The 22164-nt window shown below is 45.4% G+C and overlaps 1 long non-coding RNA gene and 1 other non-coding gene across 2 annotated transcripts in view; both read right to left on the reverse strand.

Annotated features, from left to right (window-relative positions):
* Positions 1 to 1859: 1859 nt before the first annotated feature.
* Positions 1860 to 1985, reverse strand: LOC112448935 (U6atac minor spliceosomal RNA). Its single transcript, XR_003037393.1, has one exon. It is a non-coding gene; the product is annotated as a U6atac minor spliceosomal RNA (small nuclear RNA).
* A 6642-nt stretch (positions 1986 to 8627) lies between these two features.
* The window catches only part of LOC112448781 (uncharacterized), a 90340-nt gene continuing 76803 nt past the window's right edge, over positions 8628 to 22164 (reverse strand). Inside the window, exon 3 of the long non-coding RNA XR_003037178.2 lies at positions 8628 to 10725. This is a non-coding gene — a long non-coding RNA (uncharacterized lncRNA). The remainder of the gene's footprint in view (positions 10726 to 22164) is intronic.

Consider the following 22164-nt stretch of genomic DNA (forward strand, 5'->3'; position numbering starts at 1 on the left):
CGCCTCCCAATGTGGCAACCAAGGTCAATTGACCTGAAAAAGATATCTGGAATAAATTATTCAGAAGAAAGGCAGGTTTTAAAGTACCATATAGAGAACAATTTTTGATACAGATAAAACATAGTGAGATATCTGGAAATATATACTCCAAATCTGTGGTCTTCATTATCATTGAAATATAGCTATTTCTACTCCTATCACTCCTCAAAGAATTATTTTTTATTGCTACTGTAGTGTGACACTAAGATAGATATGATAGATAGATGATAGGTATGATGGATAGATGATAGATATGATAAATAAGTAGATAGGTAATAGATTATTGATAGATATGTAGACAGATGATAGATGACAGATAAATGGTAGATACATAGATAGATACATTTAGATAGATAATGCTGCTGCTGCTAATTCGCTTCAGTCGTGTCTGACTCTGTGTGACCCCATAGATGGCAGCCCACCAGGCTCCCCCGTCCCTGGGGTTCTCCAAGCAAGAACACTGGAGTGGGTTGCCATTGCCTTCTCCAACGCATGAAACTGAAAAGTGAAAATGAAGCCGCTCAGTCATGTCTGACTCCTATTGACCCCATGGACTGCAGCCTATCAGGCTTCTCTATCCATGGGATTTTCCAGGCAAGAGTACTGGAGTGGGTTGCCATTGCTTTCTCCTATTGATAGATATGTAGACAGATGATAGATGACAGATAAATGGTAGATACATAGATAGATACATTTAGATAGATAATAGGGGGTATGTAATAACTCTATTTCAATATTTCATAGTTTATCACTGGAAGCAAAGGCTTGTGAAAGACACATTCTTCAGACACACTTAAATAACCTCAATGAGATGTATCAGGATACAATAGTGCTTGCAGTGAATTAATGGTACCTGCAACCAGCTTCTCTATTGTGGCAAATATGAATCTTTTTAAGTCCTTCATATTTTTGAGGTGGGGGAAGCCATGTCTTGAAGAGAACTTGCATAGAATCATAGATTTCTAATTTAGGGGAGATAAAAGACTCCTTTCGCAGAAGATGCAATATACCGATCTTTATTTTCATCAGGAGAAAACCATGCTGATAGACTTAATTACAGTAAACAGTTTGGCAATTAACTTCTGTCTCTCAGAACAAGATCTGAGTAATTCTGATGGCAAGAGGGCTGCTCTTGAGGCAGCTGTTTCTTCTTCAAATTTGAGTGATTTAATTCTTCAAATTGGTGAGGGTTCCTGGCTTTCAGGAGAGAGAATCCTTTGAACCATTTTAAAGAGGTCTTTGGATGCATTCAGAGTGAATTACTTGGTTTAATCATATATGAAGATCTGTGTTTCCATAATCTTTTCCCAAAAGCTGTCCTTTGATGAGCATCCTCAGATGTACATGTGTTACTTATCCCAATATCTGAGCTCATACTGTACATGTTATCGGTGGTGTGGTGTTTAATAACCAACCCTCCTGGGGAAAAATCCTGTACATAGTGATTTCTATTGTGTAAGTATTCCCACGACAGCCGATGTAATTTCAAACTACCCAATTGAGGCTGCTTATCACAGAGCTGGAAAGAGCAGTCCAGTAGCAAGCAATACATAATAATTCTACTCTACAGATATGATACAAGTGAGTAAACTTGAGAACATAGATAAAAGTAAAATGTGGTAAACAAGGAGGAAGTGGTGACTTTTGAGTGTTTATTACCTCTAATTTAATGTATTTTATTAATTAAAATTTACAGTTTAATTCTTTAAATTTTAATACTATCTTTTAATTACCAAATAGTAATACATGATTAATCGCATTGTGATCAGATTTAAATATATTGCTGCATGTAGCCACAGATCATTCAAAACTGCAGAAGAAAAAAACAGTAGTTAGATGCCACGAAGTAGGTGGCAATGCCTTAACTGTATGCGAGTTGTTAGGCCCCAGGGCCTCTTCCTTCCTTGTCAAGGAGAGTGTTAACCTTCTCTTCTTTCATACAACACTACAGTTTCGCTTTTAATAAACTTTCTTCTTTAGAGCCGTTTAGATTCAGAGTAAAACTGAGAGGAAGGCACTGAGATTTTCCCATAGTCCTCTGCCTCCACCCTACTCATATGCTCCCCTGTTACCAGCACCCTACCCTGGATGGTGCCTTCGTTGAAACTGATGGGCACACATGGACACACCATCACCCAGAGTCCACTGCTACATGTGTGTTCACTCTTGGTGTTGGATAATCTCTGTGCTGTGCTCAGTCACTGAGTCATGTCCAGCTCTTTGTGATCCTATGGGCTGTAGCCTGCAGGCTCCTCAGTCCATGGAATTCTCCAGGCAAGAACACTGGAGTGGGTTGCCATGCCCTCCTCCAGGGGATCTTCCCAACCCAGGGATCAAATCCTTGTCTTGCGAGTTGCAGGCAGATTCTTTACTTCTGAGCCACCTGGGAAGCCCTCTGTAATCTACGTGCTCTGCTACCTCTTTGTGATCCTATGGACTGTAGTCCACAAGGCTATATAGGTTTGAACATATGTATAATGACACGTACCCACCTCTATAGTATCATTCAGAGCAATCTCACTGCCCTAAAAATCCTCTGCTTGGCCTGTTTACCCTAACCCCTGGCGACTGCTGACCTTCTTATTGTCTCCATTGTTTTGCCTTTTCCAGAACCTCATAGAGTTGAAATCCCACAGTATGTATACTGTTCATATTGGCTTCTTTCATTTAGTAACATGCATTTAGGTTTCCTCCAGGTCTTTTCATGGCTTGATACTCTTTTTTCTTTCTCATTCTGAATCATACTCCATTGTCTGGATGCACCACAGTTTATTTATTCACCACCTACCAAAAGACATCTTGGTGGCTTCCAAGTTTTGGTGATTATAACGAAAGCTGCTATAAACATCTGTGTGAGGGTTTTCAACTCATTTGGAGAGATACCAAGGGGTGCGATTCCTGGATACATAGTTTAATTTTTAATAAAGTCAATGTTGAACAGTTGTCCTGGAAAATTCCTGGAGGCTGAGCAGCTTTCGTTAGCTGGCATAAACCAGATTTAACACCTTTCTGTCCTGACATTCTGTCCCCACCCTTCCTCCACGTTGTACTTCAAACTTGAGCTCTTGGGTGTCTCTAAATGAAGTCCCTTTGTGATTCAGTCTTTAAAATGTTGCTTTTGTTTCTGTGTGTATATATTCTAGTGGACTTATTAAATTAAAAAATAGACTGATTTGGCACTCTGTGACAACATGGAGGGATGGGATGGGGTGAGAGGTGGGAGGGCGGTTCAGCAAGAACGGGATATGTGTATAACTATGGCTGATTCATGCTGATGTATGGCAGAAACCAATACAATATTGTAAAGTGATATCCTTCAATTTAAAATAAATGAATTTTAAAATGAACAACAAAAAAATAGACTGGTTAGTTCTAACCTTTCTAGCTAAGAAGTGAATCAGGGCTGGTTGCTTTCTCTGTTGCCCCTCCCAGAGCACCGCAGGCAGAATGTGCTCACCTCCTCTGATCTCAGCATCCTGGGCCCTGCAGAAGTGCCCGAGGGAACCAGGGAACAACCCCCACCCCCCACCAACCTGGCCATTCTCCCCAGAGCTTCAACCTTCAACCTGAGCTTCTCCACTTTTCTATTTGATGGACAAGCTCTCTGAGTCAGATTGTGTTTGAAGGAGCATTACGCTGACTGAAAACTCCTTCAAGTTGCCGCCTTGGCATTGACAATGTCACTGAAGGAATCGGATGGCACACACACCACTAGTCTTTGGCTCATCAACCACACTGTTCGAGCCGCGCTTGCCTCTGGCTCATCAAGAATTGCACTGATGATCAGAATGCATTTAGACAGGAGATGCCTCTGGCACTGTGGCCCAAGATGTCCATCTCCATGGCAATGGTGAGAAACAGAGAACCAATTATTAAACAGTCACAGTTACACATGGAATTATTTGAGATTCATCCTGGGGGCAAGTGGTTAACAGTGTAATTATTTGAGATTCATCCTTGGGGCAAATGGTTAACACTGTAAAGTTGTGAAGAGGAATAAGTATGCTCAGTTTTTATTTTCCTCTTTGACTCAGTCATTTCTGCCTGGAGGGAAGAGTCATTAAGGCTCAGTTTTGGTTATCAAGGCTTCGAACAATCATTCTGGGCAGGAATATTTGCTAGGCACATTAGGTGACACCCCACAATTCATGTTGTTGAGCACAGACTTTTTAAAAACTATTGTGTTAAGAGGTTTATCACATCCAACCCAGGCATTATAATCAGTTGGTAAGGACTGTTGCTGAAGCTGAAACTCCTATACTTTGGCCACCTGATGGCAATAGCCGACTCACTGGAAAAGACTCTGATGCTGGGAAAGAATGATGGCTGGAGGAGAAGAGAGCAGCAGAGGATGACATGGTTGGATGGCATCACCGACTCAATGGACATGAGTCTGAGCAAGCTCAGGGAGATAGTGAGGAACAGGGAAGCCTGGTGTGCTGCAGTCAATGGGGTCACAAAGAGTCGGACATGACTGAGTGACTGAACTACAGCAATGACAAGTGCCGTGTATTGTAAGTACACCCTGGAAGGCTGGGAATGGTAGAAATGGGTTCCTAAGATATTCTTGGTATCCTGTCTGCTGGTTATGATCACACTACCTGCCAACCTCTCTGTTCTCAGGACAGAGGCACAGGAGATGTAGGGAAACGTTTTACAGCTCTGCCTTTGTGGGAAGAAACCACTGATTCAGATCTATTTTAGAGGTAAGTTAGAGGAAAATTCTCGCATGTATTTTTTTTTCTTTTGCAAACAACCTTGTAGAGAGTTAACAAATCTCCTTGCTTAATTTTGTTCTCTTCATTTGTTCTTAGGGAGGGATTACAGCTGGGTCTGTCCCTGGGCATGGCTTGATAACTACTGTGTTCTTAGATTTCATACCAGACTGAATCAAGGACACATAAGGACTAGATAAATGGTCTCCCATGAAAGGAGAGATCTCAGATGCGACCTTAGAGATGGCACGCTTGGAGCTGAAGGAACTATCTTGTCCCAGAGGTTCCTTTAGGTTCATGTGGGGATAGATTGTGCTGTGATCTGGAAGTGATCCCTGATCTGAAAACGCTATTGTTTTCCCCAAATCTTAGAATCAAACATTTCAAAGCATGAGACAAGTTTTGAGAGCATCTGAGTGAGCCCTTTCTTCCTATAAAAGAGGAAACTGATACCTAGAGAGACTTGCCAGCCGGGAAGAGGCCACACAGCCCAGACAGGCCCAGCCTGGCTAGTGACCCAGGACTGGAGCTGGGCTCTGACTGAGAAGCCAGACTTAAGGGTCTGGGGCAGAAGAACCTGTCCTCTCACTTGTAGGCTGAGGTACTGACAGGTTGCATTCTCTTATCCTCCTTTAAGAAAAAATTAAGTAAGAATGTAAGGAAGTCAACTGTAGAATTTTAATCAGTAAAGGGATAGTTTGGAGGAGTATCTGTGAGTGATAATTAGACATGAGCACCTCCCACACCAAGACAGCCTCCCCTCCTCCCCAGCAGCTACCACTGGAAATGCAGGGTCAGCAAACCGGCTGGTGACTTCCTCAACACAGGCCAGGCCTGAGGACACTGCAGTGCCACAGGCCATGCACTTAACAACAGAATTTCATGAAAGTGGTCATTCCTGCCAGAGTTGCTCATTGCTCAAGGAAAATGAAAGCATTAGTCACTCAGTTGTGTCCGACTCTTGGCAACTCCGTGGACTGTAGCCCACCAGGCTCCTCTGTCCATGGGATTCTTCAGGCCAGAATACTGGAGTGGGTTGCCATTTCTTTCTCCAGGGGATCTTCATGACCCAGGAATCAAACTGGGGTCTCCTACACTGCAGGCAGATTCTTTACCATCTGAGTCACAGGGACCCTCTATTGCTCAGGGAATGGGTTTCCACCCTCAGGAAGAGGGAAGTTTTGGCTCACGGATGTGAGGGCTCCGGTGAGGTTACATGTTTGTAGCACAGTCACTCTGTCTGGGGAGGGGTGGACAAAAATCGTGCCCCAACCTGGTTGTGAATTTGGACACGGCCACCAATGAGCTGTGGGATTTGTCCTGGAGTCAGCTCCCTCACTGTAAAAAGCAGCTTACAATCCCCTCACTACACATCACACACATACACCCCCTCATGTACATATCCCCCACACACATCATACACACACACCACACACATACAGACACCATACACATACACACCACACACCACTCACATATGCCACATATCATACATACATACACGCCACACACATACACACACACTACACACATACACACAATATACATACACCATACATACACACCACACACATACACACACACCACACAATACACACACCATGCACACACACCACACACTTATACACAAACCACAGACATACACACATGCACACAACACGCCCATACATACCACACACATCTCACACAGATACACACACATACACACACCAAACACACACACCACACACATACATCCCCATAGATACATATCACACACACACACACACACACACACACACACACACATCACATACATGCCTTCACACACACACCAGATACACACATCACACACATACACACAGTACGCACCCCACGCATGGGGCCATGAGATTATATGCAGAATATGTAGCCTGCAGAAGGAACCTGATAAATGTTCTTTTATTCTTTTTACTTTTTAATTGGAGGATAATTGCTTTATAATGTTGTGTTCATTTCTGCTGCATGTATTAGCTCTATGAGTACGTATATACCCTCCCTCTTGAGCCTCCATTCCACCCATCCCTATATCACCCCTCTAGGTCATTGCAGAGCACGAGCTGAGCTCCTTGTTCTATACAGCAGCTTCCCACTAGCTGTCTGTTTTACACGTGGTCGTATATAATATCTTACGTTCTCATCTTACATCCTCTCCTTCCGTCACTGTGTCCACAAGTCTGTTCTCTGCTTCTGTGTCACTACTCCTTCCCTGCAAATAAATTCCTCAGTACCATTTTACTAGATTTCACATATACACATTAATATACAATATTTGTTTTTCTCTTTCTGACTTACTTCACTCTGTGTGACAGGCTCTAGGTTCATGCACCTCACCACAACTGACTCACATTTGGAACTTGATAAACATTTGATCTCTCCTCTTTCAAACAACTTTTTTTTAAGCTTACATCTTTTCATTAATCAAAAGAGAATATTAGCACCTCACTTTTCATGACTGAATTTCCCAGGTGGCACTAGAAGAACCCACCTGCCAATGCAGGAGACACGGATTCAATCCCTGGGTCGGGAGGATCCCCCGGAGAAGGAAATAGCAGCCCACTCCAATATTCCTGCCTGAGAAATCCCGTGCACAGAGGAGCCTGGCTGCCTATAGTCCACGGGGTCACAAAGAGTCAGACGCAACTGAGCACACAGCACAGACTTTCATGATATATTCACCCTAAGCTTTAACCCAGAGATGTCTTTTTTTGCTTAAACAGCACTTTGGCAAAAGGAGACCTACAGCAGAATTACTGACAAATATTGACTTTTCTGGTGTGTCAGATGCCTTTACCATAAAATGCACGTAAATATAATAAACCATGAAAATACAGCTGGGAATAGTGTGAGAATCGCGTTGGATACAGAGGTGTGTGTGTATGTTTAGGACCCGTGACAGCTTTCATCTGTGTGTATCCTCCTAAAGCCCCTCGAAACATTCGCTTGTCACCTGTCCTTCTCTGTGACACGGCCGTCAGCAGAGCATCTCCCGGAGGGGCAGGCTGAAGTCGGCGTGGCTTCTGCGCCCGGAGTTACTCTGCTCAAATAAATCAACCCACGTGAAGAATGGATGTGAGTATGTCTATGAGATAACTTTCTCAATGAAGTGTGTGTACACCCCTCAGAGAATCCGGCACCTGTGCTCTACTGAATCTTGGGTCTGTGTTCCCAACACTCTTGGTTGTTTATTCAATAGTCCCTCCTCAGCCCCTTCTTCTTGCTGGTGGTGATCACTTCTCATCATGGAGCCTGAAAACAGCAGGCATTCGTTCCCCACCCTCTCTGTGGCCAGGTCATGGGCCTGAGAGCCAATTGAGGCCAATGGACAAGAAGGTACGTGTACTGAGGCCTTGCTGAGAAAACCAGGCAGGGGAAGAACCTTCTTCCCTGTCTTTGGTGTGAAGGTGGCCCCTGGGCCAGTGGCTGTCGTGTGGTGGGCTCTGAATGTGGGGGTTTTATGGGCGGGCAGCAAGGATAAAAGTCAACCTTATGAGGCATCAGAGAAGACCCTGAGCCTCCAGAATTTTGTGTGAGATAATAATGGAGAGCAAGGAGATCAAACAAGTCAGCCCTAAAAGAAATCAGTCCTGAATATTCATTGGAAGAACTGGTGCTGAAACTGATGTGCCAGTCCTTTGGCCACCTGATGCAAACAGCCAACTCAGTGGAAAAGACCCTGATGCTGAGAAAGATTGAGGGCAAGAGGAGAAGCGGGTGACAGAAGATGAGATGGTTAGATGGCATCACCAACTCAATGGACATGAGTTTGAGCAAGCTCCAGGAGTTGGTAATGGACAGGAAAGCCTGGTATGCTGCAGTCCATGGGGTCACAAAGAGTTGACACCACTTAGTGACTGAACAACAACAATAAATAATGAACTTTATTGTAAGCCCCTAGAAATGGAATATCTTATTAATGGCTGAAAGCATCCAGAATGGTGGGCTTGTTGTCCAAACCCACCCTAGGTTCTGTATGCCTTGGCTTCTGTTTCACACGTTTATCCAGCATCTTCAGGTGAGAGTCTGTGAAGTTGGTTGTAGAGGCTAGTAGGTTGTAGATAATCTTCATGTTCATGTCTGGAGTGGAAAAGGGCTTGGCCTAAGCAGTTAGTGACAGGACTTCCCTGGCAGTCCAGTGGTTAAGATTTCACCTTCCAGTGCACAGGGTTCAGGTTCCATCCCTGATCAGGGAGCTAGGATCCAACATGCCTCTCGGCCAAAACATAAAAAATATTGTAACAAATTCAATAAACATTTTAAAAATGATCCAGATCAAAAAAAAAATCTTAACTATTCCTTTCCTCCCCACCCCTACCCCTGGCAACCATAAGTTTCTTTTCTGAGTCTCTTTCTGTTTTGTAAGTTCATTTGTATCATTTCTTTTTAGGTTCCACATACAAGGGATGTTGAGTTTGGGATGGTCATGTGCACGATACTATATTTAAAATGGATAACCAACAAGAACCTACTGTACAGCACAGGGAACTCTGCTCAATGTTACGTGGCAGCATAGATGGGAGGGGGTTGGGGGAGAATGGACACATGTATATGTATCGCTGAGTACCTTTGCTGTTCACCTGAGCTATCATAACATTGTTAATCGGCTATGTTCCTAGTCACTCAGTTGTGTCTGACTCTTTACGACCCCATGGAATGTAGCCTGACAGGCTCCTTTGCCCATGAGGATTCTCCAGGCAAGAATACTGGAGTGGGTTGCCATGCTCTCCTCCAGGGGATCTTCCCAACCCAGGGATCGTACCCAGGTCTCCCACATTGCAGGCAAATTCTTTACCATCTGGGATTCTTTACCCAACAGGGAAACCCAATCAGCTATACCCCCCAATACAAAATAAAAAGTTCAAAAGAAAAATAAATCTTAAAAAAACATTAGTGACTGTGAAATAGCACAGTGGTAAATATTTCTTTCTCAGTCATAGTCTCTGCTCTTGTTTCCTAGTCTGCATATGTTGAATAGCTTCAGTGTTTCTCTGAAATTCAGCACCACATGCAGACACTCCCTAGCAGCTGCGTGTTTCATTTGTCACATATACCGTGAATGCCTGTGGATGCCAGCCATGTTCTAGATCCTGGGACACATGGATGAATAGGTCAGAGCCATTGCCCTTGGGGACTCATAAGTTGGTGGGGAGACCCAGAGACAAATAGATGACACCGCTAAAACCAGACTCTTATCAGCTCGGGTCTTGGCAGGAAACAGATGGCCCAATCATAAAGTCTAAGTGAAGTGAGTTTAATTAAATAGCTATTCAGGGGGTGTGGAGGGGTTTCCTGTGGTGACTGGCATCTGGGGAGCTGATGGGTCAGCAGAGGGAGTGTGGAGTGAGGCCCCAAGAGAGCTGGAAGCCAGAGACCCTTGGCTACTGCCCACCGTCCTCCCTTGCTGACCCCAGAGCTAACCAGAGGTCAAGAAGCCAGGGGACAAGCAAAGGAGCCTAGAAAGCTTAGATCCTGGGATTCAAAGCACAGTGGAGGCAGAAAATGGGACCATGTGGTGGGGCACCTGCAAATAACCAGCAGAGAAGAGAATTGGCTTTGTCCCAGGGCCTTTGACCATGATAACCACCTCTCTCTCTTCCTCCACCCTGAGCCTTCTTCATTCATCTCTTGGAGAACTATACCCCAGGCCTTGCTGGAAAAGGCCATTGAAAGAGGTGCAGAAAAACCACTTGGGTCTCAGGGACTACAGAACTGCATGTGCATCACCAGCTCAAGCTTAATTAAAAATTCACAGGGTTGAGAGCCTGCAGCCAGGCTAAGGGGAAACAGAGAGGATTAAAGAGGTTTCATCGTAGAAATTGAGCACGGCTTCTAGGACGGCTGGGGCACTGGGAGATGAGACAGTACTTAACCTGCTTTAGCTTCAGCCCAGGGATCCTGGGCAGGACGCGCTGGAGAATGGAGACCTTCATCTCACCAACTGAGAGCACACGTCCTGAGGAATGAGAACATTTAACTTTTAATGAACTCAAATCTCTTTCATCAAATCTGTAATGAATCCTCATGCTGCCCAGACTAACACTGGAATTTTTATTCATTAATTCTAATTATGATCCATATGTCCTACCCTCGAAACACACTCTTACCTTTTTTTCTGTTCTTTTTTTTTTTTTTTTGCAGCAATAGACCAGTCCTGTGACTGGAGAGCAGTGGTTTCCCAACGGAACGTTAAGTTCCTCAGAGTGAGGTCTGTAGGTCCCTGGAAGGAGGGAGGAGCCCTTGAAGGTTCACTCCACCCAAGCCTGAAGTCAGGATGCCCACACCTGACTCACCTGCCCCATCTGAGTCCTCACCCTGGCCCCTGAGTGCCCTTGGAGAGCAATGTCCCTATCATTCCTAACTTAGCTATCTGGGGCTTTTCCATCCCAATAATGTACCTTTTTATTCAGTCACTGAGTCGTGCCCAGCTCTGCAACCCCCATGGACTGCAGCATGCCAGGCTTCCCTGTTCTTCACCATCGCCCAGAGTTTGCTCAAACTCATGTCCATAGAGTTGGTGATGCCATCCAACCATCTCATCCTCCCTCTGTCATCCTCTTCTCTTGCCCTCAATCTTTCCCAACATCAGAGTCTTTTCCAATGAGTTGGCTTTTCACATCAGGTAGCCAAAGTATTGGAGCTTCAGCTTCAGTATCAGTCCTTCCAATAGATATTCAGGCTTGATTTCCTTTAGGATTGACTAGTTTCATCTCCTCGTAGTCTAAGGGACTCTCAAGAGTCTTCTCCAGCACAAATTACCTATGTGCAATTTTAAAGTCCTGCGGGGGTTCTACAAACTTTTATGAAGAGCGACGGAGCCTCTGAGCACACTCTGCTCTTGGGAGGCAGCCCACCTGCACCAGTTGAGCATATCCCTGGTTTTTTCCTTTTCTGTCTCCAGAAAACACGCTTCTGCTCCTCTTCCCAGAGTCTCCCATTTAGGCGTTGCCTTGGGGCTCCCCTGCCTGAGATGCCAAGTCTGTCCTCAAACAGCGCTCCCCCTCACTTGCTGTGCCCCTGCCTCACTCATACATGTTTCCTGGCTTCCCATCCTCTCAGCATCAATAAAGTTTCCACATAATTTGGTTACAGCAGTTCAGTGTTTACAGAACGATGCTCGTAAATGCTGTTCACAGCTGAGTCACAGTGCAAGCTATTTGTTTTTTTTGTTTCTTACACAACATTTTCTTTGCAGCTTACCGTTGTACCAGGGTTGTGTGTGTGTGTACATTTAACTATTTATTACTACCATACTTTCAAACTCTGAAATTTATTAGTGTAAATCTCCTGTTTCTATAGCCAAACATGTCAGGGTGTCTGTCCACTCTTCCCGAGGAAATGCCCTGTCCTGCCCTTGTTTTCTGAATCCCAATTCTTCTTCTATGGTTCCCTCCCCCGTTTTAGAGGCTATACCCTGAAGCGGCTTCCTAACAAATTTCCGCGAATCTCACACATCCTAGCAAGTCTGTATTCCATCCAGACACTTGGTTGATTTTCTGGCTGGAGACAGAATTTGAGGATCAGAATCATTTCTCCTTGGAATTTTGAAAGCTCTGCTTCATTGTCTCCCGCCTTCCAGGCCTGGTACAAGGATGGGCAATTAGTGCCATTCTGTCCTGAAGTCTTGACCTGTGAATGGCTGGTTCACCCCTGGAAGTGTTTGGGGTCTCCTCCTTCATGGGGTCCTAAAATTCTGCAGTGATGTCCTTGGACTGGCTCATTTTCAGACTTCAGGCAGGGTCCAAGGTGGACCCTTTTAATCTAGAAAATATTATCCTTCTAGGAAAGCCTCCTCTCAGGTTCTAGGAAACTCTTCTTTGTTATTTCTTAAATAATTTCCTTCTCACTGTATCCTGTTTTCATTCCTGTGATTTGCTGGTTGTTGTTGTTAAGTCCTTCAGTCGTATCCAACTCTTTGTGACCCCATGGACTGTAGCCCACCAGGCTCCTCTGTCCATGGGATTTCCCAGCCAGGAATACTGTAGTGGGTTGCCATTTCCCTCTCCTGGGAATCTTCCCAACCCAGGGATTGAACCTGTGTCTCATGTCTCCTGCATTGACAGGCGGGATTTTTTTACCATTAGAGTCACCTGGTAATTGGACAGTAATTAAGTAAATCTTTTAGTAAAAATGACACTCTGGAGGCCCCATTACCAAGCACGTTTTCCCTGATGTCACCCAGGATCCAGTTTCAAAAGCCCCACTCTCTGGGGGGTGGTGGGTGTTGTTGTTCAGTCATTCAGTTGCCCAGTCACGTCCGACTCTTGGTGACCTCATGGACTGCAGCTCTCCAGTCCTTCGTGGGGGGTTGGTACTTTTCCCCAAAGCCTCCCACCTTCCACTTAAACCAAACAGCAGGGGAGCTATTCCCCAGGGATGTTATAAACTCAAGTTTCCCCTGTACTTTGAGATCCAAGAGTAAAGGAACCCTGAACCTCCAAGGTCATTATTATTGGTTTCTGTTAGAAACACACCATGCCTGTTAAGTAAGTTTCTAAAAATATGGGGCTGGGGCCAGGGGCACTTGGCTGGCAGGTCTCTGTTTGCTGAAGGAGATGGTAACTTACTTTGGCTTGGCTTTTGGAAGGAGTGTGTGTGCCAGGTAAGAACAAGGTACCATTATGAAGAGAAGAGTGACCTCACTGCTCAGAGACTAGAGGAGACCACACCTGGAGGACCATTCTGTTTCTGGAAGCTTAGTTACAGAACGATGAGGTGAAGACTGGAGGGCTGCCAGGAGAGTAGAAAACAAGAAAGAGATGCAGGAAATTAAAGCTGCTGGAGTATGAAAAAAAAAATCTCAGGAAAGCACCCATTCCCATGTTGATAATTCAACATTATTTAGCAAGAGTTTACCTGGAGAAGGAAATGGCAATCCACTCCAGTATTCTTGCCTGGGCAATCCCATGGACAGAGGAGCCTGGTGGGCTACAGTTCAGGGGGGCTGCAAAGAGTCAGACATGACTGAGAGTCTGAGCACAAGCTAGGGTTCAACAGGGGTAAGACTTGACATTTTAGAGAATTCAGAGTGAATAAAAGCCAGAACCCTTCCAATATAGAAAATAAGGGGCCAGAGCAGCTGTCATTTGCAATCACCCCAAATTTTCCTAGTTATTCTGTACACAGAGGAGCAGCATGTTGCTTCATGAGAAATACTGATTCATCTCCTGAGCTCCTGTTATATAAACATGGCGTCATCAGGCCAGATAAACAGACAGTAAACAAGCCAGAGCTCACTCCTGTCTTCCACCTACAGAAGACTTCAACTGAATAACAAAGCGACGCCTAATACAAATGACATTGTGAAATCAGTCCCTGTCCCCTAGAAGAGGTGCTGTGAAATGCCAAAGTCTAAACACAGCAGAAAGAAGGCTGCAAAGAAAAGTCAGTTCTCTGAGCAGAAGGCTATCTTTCTGGGATTCAAAAACAATCATATACATGCAGTCATGGGATATTTTATTTTAAGATTATTTTGTGTGTGGACAATTTTTTTTGAGTCTTTGTTGAATTTCTTACAATATTGCTTCTGTTTTTATTTTTATTTTATTCTCTTTATTACTATGTTCTGTTTTCTTTGGGTTAAAATTTATTATTATTATTATTATTATTTATTTTCTTTTTTGCTGGGCTGGGTCTTTGTTGCTGCACGGGCTTTTCTCTAGTTGTGGTGAATGGGGAATACTCTTGTGGTGCTTGGGCTTCTCATTGCAGTGGCTCCTCTTGTTGCAGAGCGCGGACTCTGGGGTACACAGACTTCAGTAGTTGCGTGCTGGGATTGTGAGATCCTGTTTTCAATCCATTAGCACCTTGGCTTCCTATGAGCAACCACAGACCACTAAAGATGCCCAATGGGCCCTACTAATGGAGGATTAATGGGACATTTTGTTAGTGAACCGCCGATGGACATAGTGATGCTGCTTACTGTGAACAAGTCTTCTTCCAGGTGAGTTCTCTTGTCTATATTTGAGGCACCCCCTACCCACACATTCATCCTTAAAACTGTCTATCTTTCTGGGCTGAGATTATTCCTACTTGGAAAGGAACAACCTGAGCCCATCCAGGTGAATGGATTAACTGCAACCTTAAAGGAACCCGCATCTTTGGCTTCATGTAGTCACCATCTCTTGGACAGCAAAGGGATCAAACCAGTCAATCCTAAAGGAAATCAACCCTGAATATTCATTGTAAGGACTGACGCTGAAGCTGAAGCTCCAATTTTTTTTAAATTTAATTTAATTTTTTAACTATACAATATTGTATTGGTTTTGCCATATATCAACATGAATCTGCCACAGGTATACGTGTTCCCCATCCTGAACCCTCCTCCCGCCTCCCTCCCCATACCATCCCTCTGGGTCGTCCCAGTGCACCAGCCCCAAGCATCCAGTATCATACATCAAACCTGGACTGGTGACTCGTTTCATATATGATATTATACATGTTTCAATGCCATTCTCCCAAATCATCCCACCCTTTCCCTCTCCCACAGAGTCCAAAAGACTGTTCTATACATCAGTGTCTCTTTTGCTGTCTCGTATACAGGGTTATTGTTACCATCTTTCTAAATTTCATATATATGCGTTGCTGCTGCTGCTGCTGCTGCTAAGTCGCTTCAGTTGTGTCCGACTCTGTGCGACCCCATAGACGGCAGCCCACCAGGCTCCCCTGTCCCTGGGATTCTCCAGGCAAGAAAACTGGAGTGGGTTGCCATTTCCTTCTCCAATGCATGAAAGTGAAAAGTGAAAGGGAAGTCGCTCAGTTGTGTCTGACTCTAGCGATCCCATGGACTGCAGCCCACCAGGCTCCTCGGTCCATGGTATTTTCCAGGCAAGAGTACTGGAGTGGGGTGCCATTGCCTTAGTATACTGTATTGGTGTTTTTCTTTCTGGCTTACTTCACTCTGTATAATAGGCTCCAGTTTCATCCACCTCATTAGAACTGATTCAAATGTATTCTTTTTAATGGCTGAGTAATACTCCATTGTGTATATGTACCACAGCTTTCTTATCCATTCGTCTGCTGACAGACATCTAGTTTGCTTCCATGTCCTGGATATTATAAACAGTGCTGCAATGAACAATGGGGTACACGTGTCTCTTTCAGTTCTGGTTTCCTCAGTGTGTATGCCCAGCAGTGGGATTTCTGGGTCATAAGGCAGTTCTATTTCCAGTTTTTTAAGGCATCTCCACACTGTTCTCCATAGTGGCTGTACTAGTTTGCATTCCCACCAACAGTGTAAGAGGGTTCCCTTTTCTCCACACCCTCTCCATCATTTATTGCTTGTAGACTTTTGGACAGCAGCCATTCTGACTGGCATGAAATGGTACCTCATGGTGGTTTTGATTTGCATTTCTCTGATAATGAAGCTGCAATATTTTGATATGAAGGGCTGACTCATTGGGAAAGACCCTGATGCTGGGAAAGATCAAGGCCTGGAGAAGAAGGGGGTGGCAGAGGATGAGATTTTGGATCTCATCACCCACTCTTTGGACATGAGTTTGAGCAAACTCCAAGAGACAGCGAAGGACAGGGAAACCTGGCACGCTGCAGTGCATGGGGTCGCAAAGGGTCGGATGTGACTTAGCAACTGAACAACAACAACACAGTCACCATACAGGGTTACATGTGTGACGAAACGCACCAGTCATCTCAGAGTGGGGACTTGGCCCAGATAGCAGCATGGCCTCCATCTGTCAGCATCACACAATAGATCCAGAGATGTGGTTGGTGGGGGCTGCTGGCAGGAGGCACAGGAAGTTTGAACCAGGAAAGACCAGGCAGTTACAGCCTTGGAGGAGGGTGGTGGATCTTACCTGTCCCTGTAGTTGGGAAGCAGTATCTGTTGCAAGGCAAGGCTGCAAACCAGCCAGTCAGAGAGAAAGAGGCCAAGTCCACAAAAAGAAGGGTGTAAGTCAGCAACCGTTAAAACCCTGGGAAAAGGAGTTTAAAGTCTGACGGGAGCACCAGAGGCCCAGAGGGGTCAGGGCTGCTGGCCGTGGAGGAAACACAAGTAGCTTCGGCTCCTGGTCTGTCCTTCCAGCCAGGGAACCGATCATGGGCAAGTTCTGCTCCATGTGCTCTGCGACCCCAGGCGGCCTCCCCACCTGGCAAGAGGTGCAAGAGGCAGACCCCCAGGTGTGGGATGCAGGCCTGAAGGGGGCCTGAGCCTGGAGCCCCAGGTGTGTTCTCTCGCCTGTCCTCAGACACGTGAATGGAGGAGATGCACAGGTGAATGCACACAGGGGAACGCGGGCTTCCATAGGTCAGGGAGGCCTGGGGAGCTCGTGCTTCTGCATATGAAACAAAGTGTTAAAGCAAATAGAAGCCGCAGCTCCGTGTGCTAGGGAGCATCTCACAGAAATGAATCGCGGATACCTCAATAGTTACAGTTACGAATGGACTTGGTCTCAGTTCTTCATGACCTCTAGTGGCAGGAGAGCGGGCTTGCTGTCTCTCCAGGTGCTCTGGCTCCACGTCTGCCTCATTATTTTCCCGAATCCCTTGTGTCCACCCAGCTGTCCAGCCCCACAGCCACTGCCCCGCCCGGGCCTCCCATGGCTGAGTGTGACATCAGCCCAGAGCCCCTGGGGATGGACTGTGTTATGAGTCACAGGCTTTCTGTTTCCTTTCTGAAATCAAAACATTGCCACTTCCCAAGTACAATAGCCCCCTGGCGTTAGCTGAGGCAAGGGCCCGCTGTATGGCCACTGTTGGTCTCCCACCTGAGGCTCCTTGAGAAAAAGTTCAAGTTTGCTCCTGGAAGAGAATTTTTCTCTCTCTCCCACTTTGGCTTCTCTTTATCTCTCTGGCTGCCCCCTCTCTTCCTTTTATTACCCCTTCTCTTCCCCTCCTGATGCCGTTCTCCCCCTCACAGCCTCCTGACACCTACTACTGGGTGTGTAGGGAATGGCATAAACCTTGCCTGTCCCATGCAGCCCTCTTGTGACCATGAGGAGAGCCAGACTTTGGTTGAAGTGCACACCGAGGCTGGCAGAGCAGAGAAGTAGGAAGAAGTCAGGTCTGTGGGGGCATCTTTGAGCTGCGGGTCTTGCCAAGCCTGGACCTGCCCTCCATCTGAACTTGCCTCGTGTGTGATGATAAACTTCCTTATTGTTCAGACCAGTCTGAACCAGTCTCTTTAGTTTTCCTTCTAAAGCACAGATTTTATCATTGTATACCCAATGTGGCGTGTTCTCCATCACCTTCAGGATACAGTGCTTCCTCCTCAGCTCAGCTTGGGGCAGAGACCCTACCCACCCCAAAACTCACTGTCTTCCCAAAACTCACTTCTCCAGCAACTAGGAGCCACTCAAAGCTCCTCAAGCTTCCATGCCTTTGGGGAGGATACTTTCTGCTGCAGTGTGCTCTCTCTATTGTCAATCCAATACATACTCTGCCTTCCAGATTCAAAGCTTCTCTGAGCACCTCTTCCTGATCCACTGGCTGCAGGATAGTGGAGGGATTGAGAGAACAGACTGGGTTGGGTGAGTGGAGAGGACACTGCCAAGAAAAGGGAGGGTATGATGAGACAGAGGAAAGACAGAAACTTACTCTGATCAGAGCATTGGAGGCCCTGGATCAAGCCTTACATGAAGGCAACATTCCTTCAGACTTTAAGAAATTCTTGTGAGTTTTTACATTTCCTATATTGTTTAGGTTATGTTTTGCCACTAAAAGCATTCCATATAGTTTTCCCAAATTCAAGTTTTTAATCATGCTTTGTCTAACAGCTTTCAAGGTCGAAGGCCAAAAATGGTTTGGTTTTCTGTTCCCTGTATTAGAAGATACCCACTGCTAATCTGTTCAAGTTAAATCAGCTTCTCACTTTTGCAAGTTTATATATATGTATATATACTTCAAAAATTCTGCCAATTAACATGGGTTGTTCAAGGAAATGCTGAATTCTAGACAGTCACAAGTTTGGCTGTTTCTCTTAAGGACAAAATTGAGTGCCTGATCAGTGTGTCATATTTAAATTGCACTGAGGGCACAGAATAAAAATACTAAAATTATACTCACTTTATAAAAGTACCAATTTTTGATGTAAAATGCATAGTTTCTCAATGATCTAATTTTTTCCAGCAGGATCAAGGGTTGCACATCTGTTAAGGTCATGTGCTTCCTTCTTTCAACAGGTTTCATTCCAACCACTCCCCCTCCTCCATGAGCAAGGTCTTTCCAGACTAATTTGCAACCTGGGCTTCTGTGGCTTCACCTTGGAGTTTCACTCAAAGCAGCAAAGTCCTAGCCCAGGGAAATAGTGTGAGAGGTTGGAGGCAGGTTGAGATCTGGCAGGGGAGGAAGAGGCTTTGCAGGGCCCTAATCTCCCTCTGTGAAAGAGAAATAGATTTAAGGGCCTAGATCTGATACATAGAGTGCCTGATGAACCATGGACTGAGGTTCGTGACCTTGTACAGGAGACAGGGATCAAGACCATCCCCATGGAAAAGAAATGCAAAAAAGCAAAATGGCTGTCTGGGGAGGCCTTACAAATAGCTGTGAAAAGAAGAGAAGTGAAAAGCAAAGGAGAAAAGGAAAGATATAAACATCTGAATGCAGAGTTCCAAAGAATAGCAAGGAGAGATAAGAAAGCCTTCCTCAGTGATCAATGCAAAGAAATAGAGGAAAAGAACAGAATGGGAAAGACTAGAGATCTCTTCAAGAAAATTAGAGATACCAAGGGAACATTTCATGCAAAGATGGGCTCGATAAAGGACAGAAATGGTATGGACCTAACAGAGGCAGAAGATATTAAGAAGAGGTGGCAAGAATACACAGAAGAACTGTACAAAAAAGATCTTCACAACCCAGATAATCACGATGGTGTGATCACTGACCTAGAGCCAGACATCCTGGAATGTGAAGTCAAGAGGGCCTTAGAAAGCATCACTACGAACAAAGCTAGTGGAGGTGATGGAATTCCAGTTAAGCTATTTCAAATCCTGAAAGATGATGCTGTGAAAGTGCTGCACTCAATATGCCAGCAAATTTGGAAAACTCAGCAGTGGCCACAGGACTGGAAACGGTCAGTTTTCATTCCAATCCCAAAGAAAGGCAATGCCAAAGAATGCTCAAACTACCACACAACTGCACTCATCTCACACGCTAGTAAAGTAATACTCAAAATTCTCCAAGCCAGGCTTCAGCAATACACGAACCATGAGCTTCCAGATGTTCAAGCTAGTTTTAGAAAAGACAGAGGAACCAGAGATCAAACTGCCAACATCCTTTGGATCGTCAAAAAAGCAAGAGAGTTCCAGAAAAACATCTATTTCTGCTTTATTGACTATGCCAAAGCGTTTGACTGTGTGGATCACAATAAACTGTGGGAAATTCTGAAAGAGATGGGAATACCAGAGGACCTGACCTGCCTCCTGAGAAATCTGTATGCAGGTCAGGAAGCAACAGTTAGAACTGTTCCAAACAGACTGGTTCCAAATAGGAAAAGGAGTACGTCAAGGCTGTATATTGTCACCCTGCTTATTTAACTTCTATGCAGAGTACATCATGAGAAACGCTGGGCTGGAAGAAGCACAAGCTGGAATCAAGATTGTGGGAGAAATATCAATCACCTCAGATATGCAGATGACACCACCCTTATGACAGAAAGTGAAGAGGAACTAAAAAGCCTCTTGATGAAAGTGAAAGACAAGAGTGAAAAAGTTGGCTTAAAGCTCAACATTCAGAAAACTAAGATCATGGCATCTGGTCCCATCACTTCATGGGAAATAGATGGAGAAACAGTGGAAACAGTGTCAGACTTTATTTTTGGGGGCTCCAAAATCACTGCAGATGGTGTTTGCAGCCATGAAATTAAAAGACACTTACTCCTTGGAAGGAAAGTCATGACCAACCTAGATAGCATATTCAAAAGCAGAGACATTACTTTGTCAACAAAGGTCCATCTAGTCAAGGCTATGGTTTTTCCAGTGGTCATGTATTGATGTGAGAGTTGGACTATGAAGAAAGCTGAGCACAGAAGAATTGATGCTTTTGAACTGTGGTGTTGGAGAAGACTCTTGAGAGTCCCTTGGACTGCAAGGAGATCCAACTATTCCACACTGAAGGAGATCAGCCCTGGGTGTTCTTTGGAAGGAATGATGCTAAAGCTGAAACTCCAGTACTTTGGCCACCTCATGAGAAGAGTTGACTCATTGGAAAAGACTCTGATGCTGGGAGGGATTGGGGGCAGGAGGAAAGAGGGACGACAGAGGATGAGATGGCTGGATGGCATCACCGACTCAATGGACGTGAGTCTGAGTGAACTCCGGGAGATGGCGATGGACAGGGAGCCTGGTGTGCTGCGATTCATGGGGTCGCAAAGAGTCAGACACGACTGAGCAACTGAACTGAACTGAATCTCCCTCCCCCTTCCTCCTCCTTCCCTGGTCCTGCTGAGTAAGTCACCAGCACAGACATGCTAACCTCATATCCCGCTTGGAAAGCACATAAAGAAAAAGACACGAGCTGTTCTAAGAGGCTATGATTTGGCAGTGTCACTAAACAGTTTCTTAGTTGACTACTCCACAGCATCAGCTTCCCAGGTGCCGAAGGTGGGACTGAGGAAGGTAGCTGGCCCATCAGGCTCCCAGCGCAGAGCTGCAGTGATGATGGGGTCTGTCTGACACAATCCCTCTGTGGTCACAAGTGAAGTGCAGCACAGAACTGCAGTGACAATGTCCATCTGACACAATCACTCTCTGGTCACAAGTGAGGGAAGCATGACCCAAGAAAAATAAAAGAGGAATTTGGAGCTTGTGTGTCTAAAAGGGGGATGGCTGTAGGCATGGCTGGATCCAGGCAATCAACAGATGCTCCAAGCCAACACTGGCACCTGAGGAACCTGTCAGAAAACAACACTTCTCTTTCTCTGTAGTTTTGGCAAACACTGGTGCCTTTGTTTAGCTCTCAGGGAGATGACTTGGCCCTGTCCACCTGTGAATAGCTGTGATATTCTTGAAGTTACTAGCACACACCCCTGCCTGAAGCGCTAGGGCTTCCCTGGTGGCTCAGATGGTAAAGAACCCACCTGCCAATGCAGGAGACACAAGAGACGTGGGTTCAGTTCCTGGGTTGGGAAGATCCCCTGGAGGAGGGCATGGCAACCCTCTCCAGTATTCTTGCCTGGAGAATTCCAGGGACAGAGGAGGCTTGCGGGCTACAGTTCACGGTGTCACAAAAAGAGTCAGACATAACTGAAGTGATGTAGCACTTAGCACTGGTGCCCCTCATCAGCCTGGCATGTGTTCCTTACCCCTTCCTGGCCTGTGATCATGGTGGGCAAAGGATGGCTGAGGGCTCTGCTGGCCAGGCCTGGGTCACATGGCTTGTCCCTAGTCTTCACAGGGTATGTTCTTTTGCTGTAACAAAGGACCCAAAAATTGGTGACTGCAAA

Source organism: Bos taurus, chromosome 11, assembly GCF_002263795.3.
Source record: "Bos taurus isolate L1 Dominette 01449 registration number 42190680 breed Hereford chromosome 11, ARS-UCD2.0, whole genome shotgun sequence".
NCBI classification, from domain to species: Eukaryota; Metazoa; Chordata; class Mammalia; order Artiodactyla; family Bovidae; genus Bos; species Bos taurus.